This window comes from Anopheles merus, chromosome 2L (genome assembly GCF_017562075.2).
Source record: "Anopheles merus strain MAF chromosome 2L, AmerM5.1, whole genome shotgun sequence".
In the NCBI taxonomy this organism is placed as follows: Eukaryota; Metazoa; Arthropoda; class Insecta; order Diptera; family Culicidae; genus Anopheles; species Anopheles merus.
This window is the reverse complement of record NC_054083.1, coordinates 45,452,971-45,472,458: the sequence shown is the minus strand read 5'-3', so window position 1 is coordinate 45,472,458 and position 19,488 is coordinate 45,452,971. Positions and strand designations below refer to the sequence as shown.

Below are 19,488 nucleotides of genomic sequence, written 5' to 3'. Positions count from 1 at the left end.
GCTGGGTCGTAAAGCTGGGTCCTCCCCAAATGCACTGCCCAACATCGTTGTTAATCGGCCAGCTTTGGGGGCCGTGCGGTGTGTCCTCCGCTATGGTAATTCGTCGTCGGTTTTTATGGTTTTTAATCTGACGCTGACGAGGTAATGTCGTTTGCATCGAACAGCTCCACTAGCACACACGAACGAATCCGTGAAGATGCGTGGGGTTCCTGTGACGGGTTTCGGCAACGGCGTGTGATCGACCTACCGGAGACTCTTCATCTTTGAACCAAGTGGTAAGAGTCAAACAACGAACCCACGAAAAAGAAACAACAACAAAAAAAGCTGGGGGGATGGAGAAAATTCATTTTCCTAAAGCAAGCAAGCGGATTGTTTGTTCCCTCCGGCAACGGCAGCGATGAATGAAAGGCTCCTATTACCTACGCCTGTTTTTCTCCTCGTATGTTGGATTTTTTGCGCCAAACTCCGATAGCCGATTGATTAGTACCTAGCGGAATATTGGATGTCGGAATATGGAAGCGTTGGAAGACATGGAAGCGCCAAAAAAAAAGCAACGAACACAACACGTCGCTCCGGAAGGGACGTCGATAGTCTGGCGTTTCAAATTGACATCCAACCATGGGCTTGATATCGTGTGTGTGGCTGTGTGTATGTGTGATGGTGGTGGTGCCTCAAATATGCCTTCCAATACGCATTTTACCCTCCCATTTCTTTCGCAAAGCCCCGTGGCAGAAGATGAGATTGCGAAATTGCCGTAGTCTGGGGCCCCCCTTTTGGGTTAGACCCTCGATACGATCCTTTCTTTTTGGGGGGGGGGGGGGTGATCCGTTTTTTTTTGCACTTCATCTTCTTTCTATCAACCATCGTCCATTGCCATCCATCAAAGGCTTCACGGCTTTTCCCGTCCAACCGGGGGCACGGGTGTTAACGGGGAGGGTGTACACTGGTTAATGCAAAGCAACACCGGGCTTGCTAACGGTTTGCTGAGAGGCGGTGGCTTGTTTTTTGCTTTTTTGGTGTTGCTGCTGCTGCTGCTGCTCCAACGCATCGCACCCCCATCAAAGGCATGAGGTGTATGTGTCCAGTGAGCGACATGTGACCTGTATTTTTTTTTTTGTTGTTAGTTTCATGCTCTTAGATGAGGCCATTTTTATGTTGTTCTGCTGTTTTTTTTTTTGTTTCGTTTATTGTTCCTTGCAATCTAAAATGTTCCTTCGGGGTGAGTGCTTTCTCGCCTTTCTAGTGCGGGCTAACGGTACCCGTTTGCACTTGTACGGAAGGTGTATATCTTCACACTGTAATCTAGATGATGCAGGAAGGGTTTTGTATGTTGAGGGTTTTTTTTAGTAGGCTCTAAAGGTGGTACGAGATTTTAAGGCTTGCAAAAAACGAAGCCAGTTTTAATTACAGTTGCTTTCACACTGACTACATGAATAAAGGGGGCAAAAAAATACAATTATCTTATTTTCAAAATTTGAATTAAAAAAATAAACAGCTTAGTAACACTACCATTTCTTCTGACGGTTACTTTAATGGTCCTTCGACCCGGAATGTCTAGCTCGCCGCACACTCGCATGCTATGAAGCAAAGCAAAGAAGCGTGCGAATTAGCAAACACACTGACAAGCTAACCGTTCCGGACACAGCACACAGGTGACACTGTGTCCGTTACCGGATGCTTTGCCAAACACCCCCGGGCACGCATCGATCGATTGGCGAAAAAGTTAAGGAATTTATTAATATCACCACAACACCGCAACGCACACACACTCTACCGGCAGCCGGCCGATTTATATTGTTTATGCAAATCCATCGATCCACACGCGTTCGACGCACAATGCGCTGTTTTCGCCCAAAAGCATCGCAACCAGTGCTGTCTTCTTTTATTTTTTTGCGTCAATTCTGTGCATATTCCGAGGCGAGAAGCAAGAAATAGAAAACCGAACAGCGCGTTTCCCATCATCAATGTGCGCGGCGACGCAACGTGCGCGCATCCGTCCGTACCTACATCATAACATTTTATGACACATTGTAGCACACAGACGCGCGAGCAGAAGCAGAACGGCTGTGTTGCGTAAGTACCACTGAAAGCGACAAGTCTCGATTACCAATGAATAAACGATGCACAGCACTGGAGCACCCCGCCAGACGAAGCGTGGAGTGGACGGAGGTTCTTGTTGCGCTCGGAGGAGAGAATTTACATTAACCTTGAAGTGCGAACACACACACACACACACACACCCGGTGAATGTGTTATCCATGGTGGTGAGTATAGTGTGTCCTTTAACGCACCACCACCAAAAAGGGGAGGGAAGCAACGACAGCCCTGTGAGCCACAAATCTAGCATAAAATAGATCGTTCATCGCAATGAAGATTCAATTTCCCGCCACCGCTCGGATGACAGACGGCCGGAAGACGTACCACGAACCACGTCACGCAGAAATGAAATCGGAAATCCCAAAACGACTCATTCAACTGAAACCGATACGCAAACCGTCCACCTGTAACCCCTGTGTGGCGGTCCCCTGTGCAAGCTGTGCGTGTGCTCTAGTTTCCGGAGGGCCCTTTTTGCCCGGGGTCCAACTCCACCGAACGCCGGACAAAGTCGACCTTGACGCATCGGTGTCCATTACTGTGACCATTGGCAATGAAATTGGAATCAGCATCTTGGGCGGCCGGCCAGGTCAGGTTGGCAGGCTCATTTTCATTTGGCAGCGCGCACACACATGTAACGTGAGAATGTCGTCCAAGTTCAGGGTCATTGCTGGTAAAACAAGGCTGATTACACCTGATTCACTCTTTGGTTCTTTTGTGTCTTCGGATGGCGATGATTTGTTGCGATTACGTTTGCGTTCAGGCTTACATCCGATACGCGGGAACATTAACTCGTGATACAGATCTACACACGTGAAGATGTAAATGAAAACCTTCAAAAAACTCAAGTTGAACCAGTCAAGCTTGTCATCTAGAGGGACTGGAATTTGCATCACCGTCCCGGAGGAGCTAGCTCGATCAAGCGATAAACATCCAACCAGCTGTACCGCCTTATCAACAGCAAAAACCCCTTGGGGCACTTATTGCCTCATTGCACAATCTTGCTGCACTCAAATCAATCACGCACTGCAACCTTTGAAACCACATGCACACACATATACACAGGATGGGTACAAAAATTCTGGAGCAATCAAACCCTGAAGGTGGTCAAACATGAAATCAAATCATGCTGCCTAATGGTGTGATAACACAGAGCCACTACCTACCCCCCGCTCTTTTGCGGTTCACCACCACGCCGATAAGACATTTGTGTCGCTTCATTAGCCTCACAAACGTCGTGGCCAGCCCAGGGGCCGGCGTTGATGACACGACCCTTTTTTTTCGGCCGCCCCCTATTGTCCGCTTTATCGGAGCGTGTCGAAGATAATGCGATTTCCTTGACACAATAAAGGCACTGGCTTGTTATGAAACTTCCCACCCGTGTCGGCATAACAATCGGTCGACATTCCCCGGGAAACATTAATGCCCCAACGGCACCGCCATCCAGGAACCTGTGCCCTCCTTCGTGTAATTAGTTGCATTTTTCGGTGATGTCTTTTTTCTCCAACAATGGAATTGGGAATGGGATAAATCACTGCCGCTTCACCGCCGCTGCCAGCCGGATGTGGGATTCTTTTCCGACGGAACCGTTCTCATCGGAAAGCGTTCTCAAGCCACTCTCAACCTTTTGGCTCTTAACCTCCTGTAGAAACGTAGGCAAGCAACGTTCTTAAAAGGCAACGATCGTTTTTTCGGCAACGCCCTTAAAAATAGACATTCGCACCGATGTTTCCAGGGATGTGTTCTTCAAAACGAACATGAAGCCTCACCCAATATGGAAGTCAAAAGTCTTTTCTCATTCTGGCGGGTTTAAGGCCCCAGCCAGCCCGCCAAAATAGCAAAGCCTATTTAAATTAATTAAAGGTTTCAAGCGATAGCTTCGTGGGTAAAACGGGTGTAGCCAAGAACGGCGGCCACTTGCGGGGCGGGATCGCTGGAAACAAGATCGTATCTGGGAGGCCCTTTTGCGAAAAGCGCCTTCCAAGCGGTGCGGGCAGAACGAACGCCTTCCTGCTGATTGCTTCATCGTGCGTCCTTCTGCCCCATCGGATCGGATCGGGTTCGGAGAGGGAACACAAAAACATCAAACGGATTTCCATCCCCTGCTCGACACCCTGCTGCCTTCCGGCTGATGTATTGTTATTCTAATATCTTAATCGCTTCCCCCTGCTGCTCTGTCAGAACTTCTCACACTCCTCTTCCTTCGCTTGCGGAATGAATTTCGTTCTTTTCGATTCCCCAGCTCGGCGTAAAGGCTGAAGCCATGAATACAATTTAAGACTTCCCAGGGACGGGTTCACCTAGACGTTTCGTTTCGAAATTCCGTGGGGAACGCCTCCCAACAAAATGATGACCCCGAAATGGCCCATCGTTCGTTCCCTTGTTCTAGGGGCCATAAAGCCTTCGTAATCAAACAGAGAGAAGAAAAAAAACACGCACAAGCAGATGTGTTCAAGGTTAAGGAGGAAAAAGGATTTGACTTGGCGTAGGATATGGTGGTATAAATAATGCCCATTACTTCCGACCGACACCTTTTAGCTGGGGTCTCTGTCAGGGGCGGCACACAAAAAGGGTTTAATTTGTGCTTCCTCTCCGTGTAGGCTAAATCTTGTTCGGTTTCAAGAACTAAACGGCCAGCAAGAGAGGCGCTTTTTCTCTTCTTTCTGTACAACAAGAATTTGCAATTCCACGGCAAAAGATCAGCTTAGCCCATGAGCAAGCAGGCAAACACAGCACCGCAATGAAGCTCAGGATCATCAGTGCGCTTAAAACAAAAGAAATTAAATCGCATTTATCACTGGCACCGTGCAATGTGTCCTCGAAACATTCAACCTTCGTCCACTACTTCGAGTTCGCCTAGCGGCCATCGCTGTGCATAAGAAAGAGACACAGTACGGCGCTTAAATTTCTTCTAGTCGCCATCGCTTCGTTAATGAAGTATTTGAAGATGTCCCGGCTCAAACAAAGCAAATTATTCTTCAGCCAGTCTATCAGAGGGCCACGGAGCTCAGCAGCTCGTCCGTACCGGATTCATTCCGGAGTAAGGATCGCACCACAATACGGAATGAAAGCGTTTTTTTTCCATCACCAATTCTTCTTTTAATCAGAACAAACTCGTTCGTTTGAATGCAGAAGAAGCCGTGGCTTAGCTTTGTGAAGAATATTAAATACATCGCAGGCGGAGAGAGTGCTGCAACCGGGGGGAGCGAGCGGAAGAGTGAAATCAAATAAAATAATCCAAACGGAAGCTTCGCCAAAATTTATTTCCCAGATTTAGTCGCTTTTTTGTTTTGTTTTTGACTCAGATCTTGGGGAAGGACGATTGGTGAAAGCCTTTGAGGAGAGTTTATTTGATGTTTCATCATTCAGCCGTCCGCGTGCAGTTGTGAAGTTTGATTTAATCAAACTTTCGCAAAGGAGGAAAATCTGCTCATCTTGTTTGGCTTTGGCTCTATATTAGTAGCAATCAAATCGTGTCCCGTGTATTCTCTGAGAAAACAAGCCGGAAAGCAGCCAACGTTGTACGCAGTGATGCAGTATTTTTTTTATGAGACAATCTTATCAGGGAATAATCAAACGTGCTTTTTGCTCAAAAGTCATTTAAGTCATCGTAATGAAATCATTAATCTCATAAGAAATTCTCACTTAATTAAAACGCAAGCTGGCCCCGACTAACGAATTTCCACCGAGCAAACCTATTCGCCTATCGTTCACAGCCTAGTCCCCGCCCCGGTAGAATGTAGTACCGACCATTTAAATGCTCATAAAACAGACCATTACACATTGTCTACATTTCCGAACTATGTGTGTGCCGGGGTGGTTCAAGTGGCCAGAAAGAATTTCCAACATTAAAAGGCAATTTGGAGCAGAATTTCACATAGACACACACACACACATTCAACTATTGCCAGCAAGCTCTCTGGTGCTGTTTCTAACCCTAAAAGGCACTCAGCCATGACCGGGCGCGGGCGCACTTTAGGAAACTTTACTAATATCGTATGTAGCCGAAAAATTCAACCAGGAATATGTGTGGGGAGTGAAAAACTCATTTCCGTCTTCCAATTTTAGCCAGCGCTGCCTCAATGAATCCCTTCCTTACCTCGCACGCAGACAGCGAAGCTGTTTGGGAAGCGTCTTCCCAAACCCCACCGCACAGTGTAATTTATGCAAAGTATGTCTAATTTACAACTCATTCCCAGCGCAACGATGCTTGTTTCTTGTCTGTGCATTCTTTGTGGACGTGTTTGTCTTGTGCCCAAAATCATTACAATCACATTTTTTGATGAAGTTTTCAACCTCTTCGCGAGCAGGTTCCCCGCCAACGGCTTTGTATATTTCTCGCGCAAAATTTGCATCCTTTAATTACACAAACAACTTCACTGTCACACTTGACTGTAATAAAACATCGGAGCTTTGGAGCTTCCTAATTCCGCTCGGTTGGTGCGCTTGGTGAAGAGCCTCGCAACAGCAACGGCAACAATCACCATACTAATCTCTTCCCCTTCCCCCGAAGTTCAACGAGACTTTGTTGAACAAATATTAAGTCCTGAGCAAGTCATCACCCTCCAAGAAGAACCTAGGTAGGGAGGAAGCCGCAATGAGCCTCGAACGGCAGCGATACGATCAACGATCATTTCCTCTCCGGCTCCGCGGTCTGTTGACCCGACAGACAGCCCACGAGCGAGTGTGCTCTCGTGCTCCTATCAAAACTCTATCGCTACCGATGATGATCGTTCAAGATCAGACTTTGCTTCACAACCCCTCCGCCCCAAAACTGGAAACGTTTCTGCTACATAATAATAGCAGAGAAGCAAACAAATGGTAGCAGCAAAACACACACACACACACACACACACACACACACACACACACACACACACACACACACACACACACACACCGAACAACAAGAACCAGCAAAGGAGCTACTTTGCAGCAGCTGCTCCCAATCTGCTTCACTGTGAAGATCCATTAACGATTCTGACGCTGGTCAGCAGGAGGATTGTTTTTTCAAGATGTTATTTTTGCCCCCCCCCCCCCCCACCACTCGCTGCCTGCTCTTCTTTGCCCACTACGTACCCTTCCCCCTCTATCATTGTGCTCGGTTCAACGGGAGGCTCGTTTGCAAGGCTTTTCAACTTCTGGACCAGTGCGACCACTATCGTTCTGGTGCGATCTACCAAACCCCCTCTACCAAAGTTTTATCGCCAATTTCCGCTCCCTGGTGGAGTGGAAACGATTCCAGCTGATCGGTTGGTACGTTTTAAAATAGCAAACGACTAGATCACCACGGTGTATGGGGAAAAAAGAGCTCTAAAACCAGTGTCCTGAGTCAGCAAACCTTGCTAGCTGACATGTAATGGGCTAGAGCGCTAGAGCAGTACACGCGTGGCTTGGTAGTAAAAACACACACACACACCAACTAGAATACATTCCTGCAACAAGCAGCCCTTGATTGGTCTGCTTGTTGGTGTTGATGTTTTCCAGCAAAGCTCCCATCTACTCCCGCTTCTAGTGGACGCCATTTCTCGTGTCTGTGTGATGCTGTGATGATGATTACGTTTATGAAGTCTCTTGTTCTCGGCTAGGCCTTGGGTTTTTTGCTGCTCCCGATAAAGAGCAGTAAACGAAATTAAAACCATTTTAATTCGATTCCCTAAGTGAGCTATTACCCGCGCGGAATGGTGTAAGAGCGGTGTGGGCAGATCAGGTAACAACTGTATTGAGCAGAACCGTTTTCCAAGTGAACTGAGCTCGTTTACCACGTGAAAGGTGTTTCGTTCATTTGTTGAAAGGAAGACACTGGTCAAAGAGTGTACTGTTGCATTGCGGTGCCTGCAATCTGCCACTTCCCCGGTCAGGATGCAGGAGGACATAATCCAAAGCTAACAGACCTCTGGTGTCCGGAAATGGGTGCAACACCGTGCTTGTATCAACATCTGGTGCCTGTTGTGATGGACGGTGGTTAAGATATTTGTACGTGTAGCTTCCACACGACTGCACAACGACTCTCCTTGCAAGATGGTACCCTTTCCGGACATGCCTGCAGCCATAAGGCAAAATATTGGTAAAATTTAGCTTCGTTTACTTTGCAAACGAGTTACACATATTGCTTGGGCTCTCTGTGCTCCGCTGCACCGACACGCCACTGCTCCATGCGGCGGCCCGTGACGTTTGAGTGAAGCGCTGGCGACCATGGACCATGGACATGAACATGGACGTGTCTCCTCCAGAGCATGTGTGCTTCCGAATATTGCGTTCTACCGGGTCCTCCACGAGCATCAATTGCTGTTTCAGTATTCGCTCCCGGATCCGACTTCTCAAGAGGTTAATGCATTTCGCCAACGACCCCGCCTTGGATGTCTGGTCGGAGGAGATATCACAAGTGCCTCCACTGGGGCGGGAGAGAGCAACGGAACGTGTGTGTGTGTGTGTGTTCATCTAGACACTCGGAACGGCAAAAAGTTGTTCAACTCTCTTTGCAGCTCAACACGCTCGATACAGAAACCGGACCACGAGGGCCTTCTTCTCCCACCACCGCTTTGCTTGGTGCTCCAAAACCACAGCTGGTAGGCCCTGGCGGAGAATTCACTTTTTCACCGCATCCGTTTGTCCGGGATTGTAAATGCCCTCGTTGCAGCTCCAGCGCTGCCACCTCCAGAAAGGAAGCGCGGTGGGATGAGAAGCGATGATGATGATGATGATGATGATTTCATAGAACCAATATCTTGCCCTAGCCTCACCGGCACACAGTTGCACCATGTTTGCACCAGTCGATGGCACTTCGGAACCTCGCAGGGCTTTGTGTACGAGTGTGTGCTGCAGGAAGTGGACATTATGAGCATGTCTGTGCTCCGGCCGGCAGAGTGACGGGGTCGATGAAATATGCAGTTTAAGCTCAGTCGGAATGTATCCGAGCACGTTGCAGGCTGCACAAGGCGCAAGGCGCAATGGAACGGGGGGGTAGGGGTGAGAAAAAGACACTTTGGAGTTTAATCTTTGCCTTCACCGGATGGGTACGACGCAACGAGCAGCAGATTGGGTATCGTAAATTGATTGAGGTTGTAACAAACTGAACGATATTACTGAAGCAAGACGTCGAGCGAGCAGCTTTGTGCCGAAGGGATGCCGTGATGGGATGAACCGAGCACGATAATTAGTCAAGAATCGGACAAATGCATACCTCCCTCTGTAAGTCTATTGCAGCGAGCGATTGGGAGCGATTTGTAAGTCGGCAAACAGCAAACCACCTTCAGCGCACCTGCATGCATGATCAAAACCAGATGGGGCGAGTGAGTAGTAGCAAATTGGTTGCGAAGAAAAAGCCTTTTATTGGCATACTTCAACACACTACGGCATTCCGATGCCTAATGGAATTGAAATTGCTTCCATACCACACACACACACACACATGCAAATTGGAATAAAACCCTCATCAACCATGCATCCTCTCCATCGTCCAGTCTCTTTGAAGTTGCTAGATGCAGGCCGTAGTAATTATTGTTGCTGACATTTGGCAAAACAAATCAACCGATCAATCAAGCACACGTTCCTCCCCCTAGTTGCGGGGGCTGTTTTAATTGATTTATCACGCAAACGCTAACCCAATCGTGTGTGTATGTGTTTTTATTTTTTCAATTCGATCGGGAAAAACGGAAAAAAGATCCGTCAATCATACCCCGGCGCTCCCGAGCGTGTGGCTTTGTTTCGTGCATTGCTGGAAATTTAAATCCATATTCCCTGCCCCAACCGTGTGACTGAAAGAGAGGGGGGGGGGCATTTCCAGCTCCCCCCTTTGGTATGGTAGAAGCCTGACTTTTCTGCAAAACAAAATGACAGCTTGGCTTCACCTTCCCAAATAAGGGCTCGGAAAGGAGGGCTCCCAGCGTACAAAGCACGGAAAGCTGACACGCGTTTGCGGTTGCCCTGCTCCACACCCTTCAACCATTTGTATGTTTGGGTGTGTGTGTGTTTATGGATTGACCTCGGTCCGGTGTCAGTTGCACTTTCAATTTGCATATGAGAAATAGGCTGGCTGGCGAACGCGTGCCAACTTCCCCGGATTGGATAAACTCGCCAACCGGGAAGCAGAGATATATATTGACATTCCCGGCCGCTTCCGTGCAGCGATCAATCGTTCGGTTGGTAAAGAATATTGTGTATGTATGTGTGTGTGTTTTAAATGTACCAAACCCATATTTAAAATACACACACACACAAACATGCACCCATACACACACACACACTTCGATTGGTTGCGTGGAATGTTCATTTCAGTGGTGGCGACGAGCAGCATACGCCATCGCCTCCCCCGAACAGCTACAACAATTCAATTATCTTCGAAACATGCGACAAACTCGTTGCTTTTTTTCCATGTTGAGGGGCGTTTTTTGTCATAATCCAGCTTCCAACATCGGCGTCAAAAATGTCAATCTCTGCAGCCGGAAATACGGGCAAAGCTCAGCTCGGGGTGGAAATAAGGACAATCCGGCTGGGAGCAAAGGAACACAAACATGGGAACAAGCCCAATCACCGCATGGTCATTGATTTGCAATCAAAATTCTATAACAAACACACAGTCACACACATAAACTAGGGCTGCGTGGGCAGGGGAAATCATAGGGCACAAAGCAAAAATCCGATCTCCACCCATTGCTGCGTATAATTGAGTTGCATTCGTTTATTATTAATGAATAACTCTCAATTAAAACGCACAAAAAGGCTGTGCAAATAAACGCAAATACACACACACACACAGAGGCAGGCGTTCTGTTTGAAATTTGATTCGCGAGTGTAAAACCTTGAACTGATTTTTCGATACGGTCGGTGATCGGAACTCATCGGGAAGGTTTGATGTTCGAGCGGGGAAAAGCGGGATCGGTGTGCCCATCGCAGGTGTGAAAGTACGATTAATAATCACGGGAGCGTTCCCTTTTTTGTCGCTATGGCATCGAATAAAAGCTTCAGTTTTACTTCCCAACCACTAACGCACATTACCGTATGCGACCGTATAATATTCACGAGTGGCGCCAATCGCTGTTTATGCTGTTTATACAAAAAAAAAACATGCAATATAACCCCGAAACTACCGAAGCGCATTAAGAAAAAAAAAAGGCGCATAGAGGCGTGTGCAGTTGATTGAACGGTCAGGGGCTTGCGCTTCCATCTTGATGTGCCACATTCGTTCGCTTTCTGTTGGTGAGTAAATGAAAGTTAATGTGGCGGTGTGTGTTTGCTTGCTTGACTTTTTTTTTTTTTTGGGAATGGCAATGAAAGTTTATGGCTGCTTCAATATGGTGAATGCCTTAAATGAGCACCGTTTAATAGCTTCATTCGATTACTGTTCGTTGTTTTTGGTATTTTTCCCATTTTTTTGCTATAAAACAACAGTACAAAATATCAACGAAATTATGGTACAAAGTCATTTACAAATTATTTAAATTAATCATTCTCACGATGTCACGACCTCTTCCACGTTAACATTGACAGTATGCCACCGAAACTTAAAGGTTGAAGAAACAGAAATCTCTACCACTTGGACTAACCACACGGAGGGACAAACGGTTTTTGCTTTGCCTTTAAATGACCCCCTACCGCCCTGTGCATCCCAAAATCAAAGTCGAAAACTAGGAGTGTGCACACATTGATTCAATTGGCGGTCGTCGGGGCTGTCGGGAGCATTTTCTCTCCCCCCCCCCCCCCCCCAAAGGACACTCGCGGTCGTGTTTCGTGTGCGAGACCGAACCGCTGCATTCATCCACGCTTCAGCTTCCCCAGTACACTCAACCTACTAACCGTCAGCCGTTCAACCATCTTCGCGTTTGATGTCGTCGTGCTTTCAGCGTCTTCGAGCGCACGGTAACATTTAGCCGGCTGGAAGGCTCAAGACGTCAACGTTAACCCCCCCAAAACGCCTTCCGTCGCACGTGAAAGGATGGTACTGTTTGTGCCGTCTGCGGGAGCGTTCACCGTGGCGCCTTTGACAATATGTGTGGTTGATTTTTTTGTTTTGTTTTCGGGGGGTGTCGAAGGAACACATTGAAACTAACCTACCGCAATGGTTTGCACCCGGCAGCGCACCGCGGAGGTGTCGTGCAACCGGTCCGGTAGAGCCACCTGCAACGCCGCTCGATGTGTTGGACTGATGGAGGAGCCGAGGTGCAAGATGGAATTGAAATGTCAGCCATGGGGGATTCCTTCCCCTTCGAAGAAGGTAAGAAAAGTCATCCACTTCGTCGTCGTCGTCCGCTGGTGGAAGCGATGAAAAGTTTCACATCAAACAGCAGTTCCCGGTTTTGATGCAGCAGTATGGCGCACCTTTGCTGGTGCTAGTTTCTTCTCTGAATAGGCTCGACACGCGTGATGAAGTGGTAAAAGGGCAACCCAGGGGGGGTACGCGAAACCCGGGGGGAAGATCCATTTGCCTGGGGAATGCAATGCGCTTTGGTGCAGCAGCATCGGAAGACAGCTCACCGTGAACCCCGTGCATATCAACTGTTTTTGTGGTTTAGTTTAGCGTGACAAACGTTTGTGGGATTGTTTGTTTGCATGAAGTGGAGTTGCTTCTACTAAACAATGGTCAATTCAAATGTGTTATGATTTTCTTTAAATAAAAAGAACCTATTTTTTATTTAAAACTAATAAAATTGGTACAGCAACGGAACAATCGATACATGCACTCATTATTTCCAACCCAAAGCGTACACCATTCCCCAATAAGCTCCAAAATGGTAGCTCCCGTTCTGGGGTTTTGGCAACTACACGCTCTCCCCATACGACCAATGCACAGCCTGCCAGCCTGGCAAAGCCCACCATGTGCATGTCGCACACCGTACGGTAGCTAATTTGCGCTTCTTTGAGGGTATTACTAGGCCCGTGGCACCGGCACGCCATTTACGAAGGTGTACAAATTCCCCGGGCTTAGTCGGGAGTAATTGACAACAGTAATTAACGGTACACCTGGCATAATCACCCACTACACACACACACAGACGTACGCAAATGTCCCCGTATTTTGGGTATTATAGTTTCGGCGCACTAATTCCGCCAACTGCATTTATCGATTGTTGTCAGTGGTGGTAAAGGGGGAGCACACTTCCCCAATGTTTGACGAAGGAATTGTGAATGCTCCTTCATTTAAAATCAGCTTTACCAATTATCGATTCCGGTGCTGAGCGCTCAGTGCGCTGTGGGCAGGAGTGGAGCGCAATTCTGTGCTTGTTCTGTGCGCCACACACGCAGTGAGCCCGGGTGCATTATTATGCCTAATGAATGATGTCAATTTAATCAACATAAAACGATCATGACCTCGCGTTCGCGTTGTTATCGTATTATCGGGGGGCGCAAGGTGGCAGGGACTGTTAAACACGATGGGCAGCTTATAATCGGCAGTGAATCGAATCGAGCAAATTATCATGCCTGTACGCCTCTCCCCATCCCTAGCTGTCTAGTAGTTTGCATACTAAATCGTTCCCTTTCCTGTGGAAGCTTAGCGTTTAGCGCCGGTTTGGGAAGTGGGGATAGAACTCCGAGGGAGTTATGATAATGCAGACAAAATTGGCAAACAACGTCGATCATTTATTGAGTTTTGTTCTAAAAAAAAATAGGCACATCATAATGCTGTCATTGATTGACAACAATGAAAAAGGAGCGTTAATCACGTTCCCTAGATTTGCAAATTTTATTCCTCCTAACCACTTTGCAAACAGCAACTGCATTCATCATTACGTCAATGATGAACAATACGCAGGCAATTACTGCCGTGTGGCGCACAGCCAAACACTACAATCCGCACATAAAGGATAAAATATTGCGAAATAATCGCCAAAAGTGGCTGCTGCTCCTGTCGTTTTGGGGAGCGCTCTGTCCAAACCCACTCGGCTAGCACATTTTCTGCCTGATCACCCGGCTGGCTTGAGCTTTATGAAAAATGGTTTTTTAGACGTCATTGTACCCTAACGATCCCTCCCAGGTTTTTTTTTTTGCTGTTTGTATGGTGTGGCTAGACAAATAATTCTTGCTAAATCAACCACCCAAAAGAACGGTAAGAAGAAAAAAAACTATTAAGAACGACTACCCTTTACCCAAACTGACCTTACCGCCGCGGTGGTCAGGCCACACTCTTAACGAGTTTCTATTCATGTCCCGCGCACAGAACCAGCCAGCGTAGACCAACGAGCTCCCTTTAGCGAAACTGGATAGTAACCAGGGCCCCCCTGCTAGAAGCGGACAGAATTTGCAGAAGGGAACAAAAAAAGGCCGGGGTTCGTCGCTTGGTGGCGACTTCAACGACCGATCCAGGTTCGTCGTCCACGTTCGTGAGATTGATGGATTTTTTGCTTCGTTTTTGCTCACTTATTTCTTTCAATTCACACCCGCCTGGGGAGGGGGTGGAGCTGCGGGTGGGGGAGTGGGCTGCTCCGGCACTAACCAGCCGGAATGTTTGCGTCGTTTTTTTTCGGTTTAGCTTCCAGTGAAGTGAACAAAACCGAGCACCAATTAATTGGAGTATGGCGTGGCCCAGCTGCGTTTGTGGGGTTGCGCACACGGTTGGACGACATTGTTGCCCGGTCGGTTTGGGCACGACCGAGCGTGCGGAAATGTAAAATGGCAGTTTTGTGGCTCCTATTTTGGGGGGCGGAACGGAGAAGAAGCAAACCGGGAATAGCGGGCAAGAATGGTTCTGCTTCCGTTTTGCGCTTGACAATTGTAAGCGAAGCAGTGTGGCAATAGGGTCACGAATTTTGGGAGGGAGCTGCCGGCCAACGCATCGGGGATGTTTTACGTGTGTCGATTGTATGTTTGGGGTTGGAGCATTTCGGTGGAGAGTTTTTTTCATCTTTTTGTTTTGAGAGCTTCGTGCCCTTAGCTAAAGAAAGGAAAGCTTCCTGCATGCTTGTTGTCGCTGCGGAAAAGAAGCGAAAAACCATGTTTCAAGTGTGCGACCATTCACCGCTCATAAAACAAGATATGCAATCCACGAAAACAACCAAATAAACCTTCACTGCAGTGCATGAAATGAAAATAGAAACAGTCCAAACACGGTGAAAAAAGCAGCCTGCGACAGGCAGATGGAAATTAAAAACCTCTTAAATTGCGACGAAAACAGACCCGCCGGCCACTAACGTCAACATCTTGTAACGAGACGAGCGCCGTTTGTGCTTTTCACTGCTCCACAGGAGACGGACGGTAAAGCAGCAAGAAAGGGTACACAGACACACACACACACACACAAAATGGCCCAAAAGCAGGAAAAACATCGCTGAAGGTTAAGTGTGGTTGAAAAATTAAAAACACACGCTCGCTGCTCGCGCTCTGTACCGAGCTCGCTCATCAGACGGCGCGCGGACAGGGCGGCGAACGGGGCGAATCGCCGTGAAAACGTGTACAACGTCTGGGATGGGAGAAAATGTCTCCACCGTTTGACCGGTTTCTGCTTTTTATTTTCCTCCTTCTTTACAGTGCCAAAAGGGGAAACAACTCGTCCAGACGTGCAGCTCCACCGCTGGTTTTGGGTTCTCGACTTACATCGTCCCTTTCGGGAGGGACAGTTCGGATCGGCCAACCCGATCAAAGCTGCACTCTTCAAGGTCTGCAAGAAGTTCGCCCAAGGTTTGTCCCCTACTTACTTTTGTTTTCGAGGTGAAGACAATGTTGTTGTTTCTTTCCTCGCTCTCTTGCACTCTCTATACGGTCTCCTACACGTTGCTGCTGCTGCTGCTGCTACTTAATGTTTTACTGCACCTTGCACCAGTTCAGTGGGACAGCGCCGTTAAAGCGCTGAGTGGATTTGCTTCCGTTTTCACACCAGCGTGTAGTATTTTTCACTTTTCGGTGCCAATGCGCGAACTATCGCGTGTACTCAAAACCGCAGCAGCACGGCGCAACCGAACCGAATCACAATCACCAATGCGCTAGAATGGCTCTACCACACAAGCAAACCGTTGAGCACGAGAAGGGAGAAGGGAAAAGGAAAGGGTTGGGGTGGAAAGTGAACAATTATAACACGCTGCGGGCTTTTGACACTTCGCCACTTCGAAAAGAAAGCACCTTCGCTCTCACTTTTCCGTGTACTGTATGGCTGCCGCACCTGCCCTTAAGGCTGCCGCTGCAAACACTGGCGCTCTCAAACACTCAAACCACACCACACGCTCTAAACTTAATCGCACATACACACACCGACACAAAATTCACACCTGTGCAGAGCCAACTTTTTGCGCCTGAAGATCGCTGAAGCTGTCAACTATCTATCGGCCTTTGCGTGGCCCGCTTTTTCGGAACCGTGCGCACGATCTCTTTCCCACTTTTCACCTCGTCACTTCACTTGCGTTGCGTTGCGTGACTAAAGACACATGCGCGTGCGCACACACACACACACACATACAAACACACACACCAACACTAGCAGCTGAAATCTGGACAATCTGGATCAGCTTTCACTTTGGCGGTGGTAATGGGTAAGAACACTGCCGCGAACACACCAAACGGTTAGCGCGATTTGATCTGAGGGTTTGAAGCGTGCGCGTTCACAAACTCACTGCTCTGTGGAGGTGAATAAAGAATACATTTTAAAGATTGTGAGAAATATTGGATGGTTTCTATTAATTCAATCAAAGAATGGTTCGGGAATTGTGATTGATTGTGGTTAAGGGTTCAACCTTACTCCCTCAAACATCACCTAGCAACGCCAACCTCCAAACACACTGTCTGTCGGTTAGAACAGGGGCAATGACACCGGATATAAATCACACACTTGTTTTGTTAAAGGAAGCTTGTGGGTCTACCTTCCCCCATTTTTGGGCTATTTACCCTACTTCTTCTATTAATTCACTCTAACGGAAAAATACATTGTCACGAGTGTGCTTGCGGGCGTCCGTGCGTTTGCTCAAATTTTCACCTCACTTTATCACTGATCACGATCATGAGCACACTTTGGCTAACGCACGGCACACTCTAAAAAAGCCAATTTCCACACCAAAAAAAAAAAAAAACGATACAAACTGGCTCATTTCAAACCCAAAAATTAAAAAAAAACCGGCTCTGCGTATTGCAATCACTTTCTCGTACGCCCCAAAACCAGCCTAAACCCGTAATGTGTGCTACTGAATGGGATACGGCTTTGAGAATGCGCAAGCAACAAACACTTCGCACAGTAACGACAACAACCACCCAAAAAGTGACTCACTAATATTGATGATGCTAATGTGTTGCTTTGTTGCGTACTTTCACTGAGCACATTTGTTAATTTGCTTCGATATGTATTTTTTTTTACTGTTTCGTTTCTTTTACCATTCAGCTGTTTTTTTTCTTCTATTTTGTACGTCTTCTCGCTCCCTACTCTTGGAAACACTTCGTGCCAGCAATAGAATCGAACCAAACACTGCCTGGACTGGGGCTTTCGTTTCTGCTGCTGCTCGCTTGAGAGGGCTGCGGACGGTTTTGTCGCGCGAATGGAACTGGGTAAAGAGAAAACAAACAAACGGGAGAAGTCTCTTTGCAACCGCAACCGGCCAACGTCAGGTCTGCCAAAGACGCCTGTCTGCCAAAGACTCGCTGTGCCGCGTGCGTACGGTAGGAGGTTTAAAGCTCGACTAACACCGCCACGAGCGACCGCGGAAGGGCTGCTCGACCGCGTGCGGGATCCCACGACCACGACACTCACGGCGAAGTACGCGCGAGAGCAAGCACAGCGCACTCACAGGGCGACTCACTGTACAGTGTGCGTAGTGAATGTATAAAGGCGGTGGATGTGTTCTATCTTAGAATGAAAGTGTTTTGATTGCGTACAATCAATCAAAATTCTTTTAATTTCATCTTGTTAACTTTTATTAATTTTCTTTAACCATTTAAAATCGATTGCTACACAGAAAAACAAGAATAATTTTTCAAATTATGACCTTCACACCACTGTAAACATAGCTCTACGTACGTGAAAAACATAACATTGGGCACTCACGACGCAACAGCCCCAACGAGAGGGAGCTCATGCAACGCTTACCTGAGAGCCGATGGGGTTGTTTTGAGTGTTGCCGAGGAGAGTGCGAGAGAGCTAAACAAGCTTTTGAGTGACCTGCAGCCGGTAAGAATTGTTGCACTGTCTGTGAACTGCAGAAGAAATCTTACAATAATGTTTGTTTTCCTTCAGAGTTTTCTGAATTAATGTCGAATTTTTCTTAGTTTTTGATAAAACGCGTTAAAATGTGTAAAAATATGCTAAAAGCTCTTTATATCTGTGCTTTAGCAAGTAATTCATTTTACTATTTTTTTTGTTTTTTAGTACCAAACGATGCAAAACTAAAATATATACAATAATATTAAAAAGGATAAAAATGAGACAAACCCCACCACAGGGAATTATTTTTATATCCATCTTCATTTGACGCTCCCACAATGCCAGGGTTGTAGTCACTTGCTTTGAACGGAGGAGCTCACATTGTGAGTGGCAAAACATTAGTTTTAATATAGAACTTGCCGGTATATGACAGCAGTAGGCATGTTTTTTCTCTCTCTTTTTGTTGCTCTTGTTATCATCAGCAGCGGTTGGATGCTTCTATTTTTACCGGGCGCATTTGTATCTGTTGAAAAATTAAAACCATCCCGCGTGATAGCATAATCAGCGGAGTGTGGGAGCGTTTGTAAATAACGATTGGTTCCATATCGAACCTCAAGCGAACCCAGCCAGGACGGACGCACACACACACACGCCGACCGACGCATTGACGCATAACAATGCGCTGCAGCGGGCCGGTTCCGGTTTGTTGAGTAACTGTGTTTTAAATGCTTCTGTCTGGGAGCGAGTTTTTTATTCGTTTTTTTTTTTTTCGCTCGCATAGCCCATAATAGCCACACAATCATGCTGGCGAAAGGGCTCGTTAAGAACGCTTTCGCGTGCATTCGTTCTAGTCACACTGGTGTGCAATTTTAATTAACACCAGCAGCACACAACCGAAACAGTAATACCGTGTTGCGTGAACGTGTGTATGTGTATTTTTCCGCGCCATCCACACTTTATTTTAATTTTCTGCACACTTCCTTCCGTTCCTGCATGCATGCAACTACTGCCCGACAGACAGGGCTGCGCTGCAGGCAAATTTGCGCTTAATTATGCTAATGAATGCTTTGATGGTATGGTAGAATTTTGATTCAACGTAGAATGATGTGGAACGAACGCAAATGTGTAATGTGTGGGGAGCGCAATTTAACCATGCGACCATCAATACGCTATCGAGGGGCTTGGGAAATGATTTCTTTTTTAACGAAAGGGATGAAGGCGTGCGTTCAATTGTTGTGCCCAAAATAGGGAAACACCATCATTTGTTCATATTGAAACCGAGCGTCCTCCGATCGTTCTATTGCATCTCAAACAATGTGCACATTGTGCGGGTGAATGGCACC

At 47.1% G+C, this 19,488-nt stretch overlaps 1 long non-coding RNA gene across 2 annotated transcripts in view; it reads right to left on the bottom strand.

Moving 5' to 3' along the window:
- LOC121593164 overlaps window positions 1-17,673 on the bottom strand; it is a 31,583-nt gene extending 13,910 nt beyond the window's left edge. Inside the window, exons 1-3 of one of the 2 annotated variants that reach the window (XR_006004738.1) lie at window positions 17,383-17,673; window positions 15,723-16,635; window positions 6,418-6,419 (exon numbers count right to left, since the gene is read on the bottom strand). This is a non-coding gene — a long non-coding RNA (uncharacterized LOC121593164). The remainder of the gene's footprint in view (window positions 1-6,417; window positions 6,420-15,722; window positions 16,636-17,382) is intronic. The other variant, XR_006004737.1, reaches the window with a different exon arrangement.
- Window positions 17,674-19,488: the final 1,815 nt, after the last annotated feature.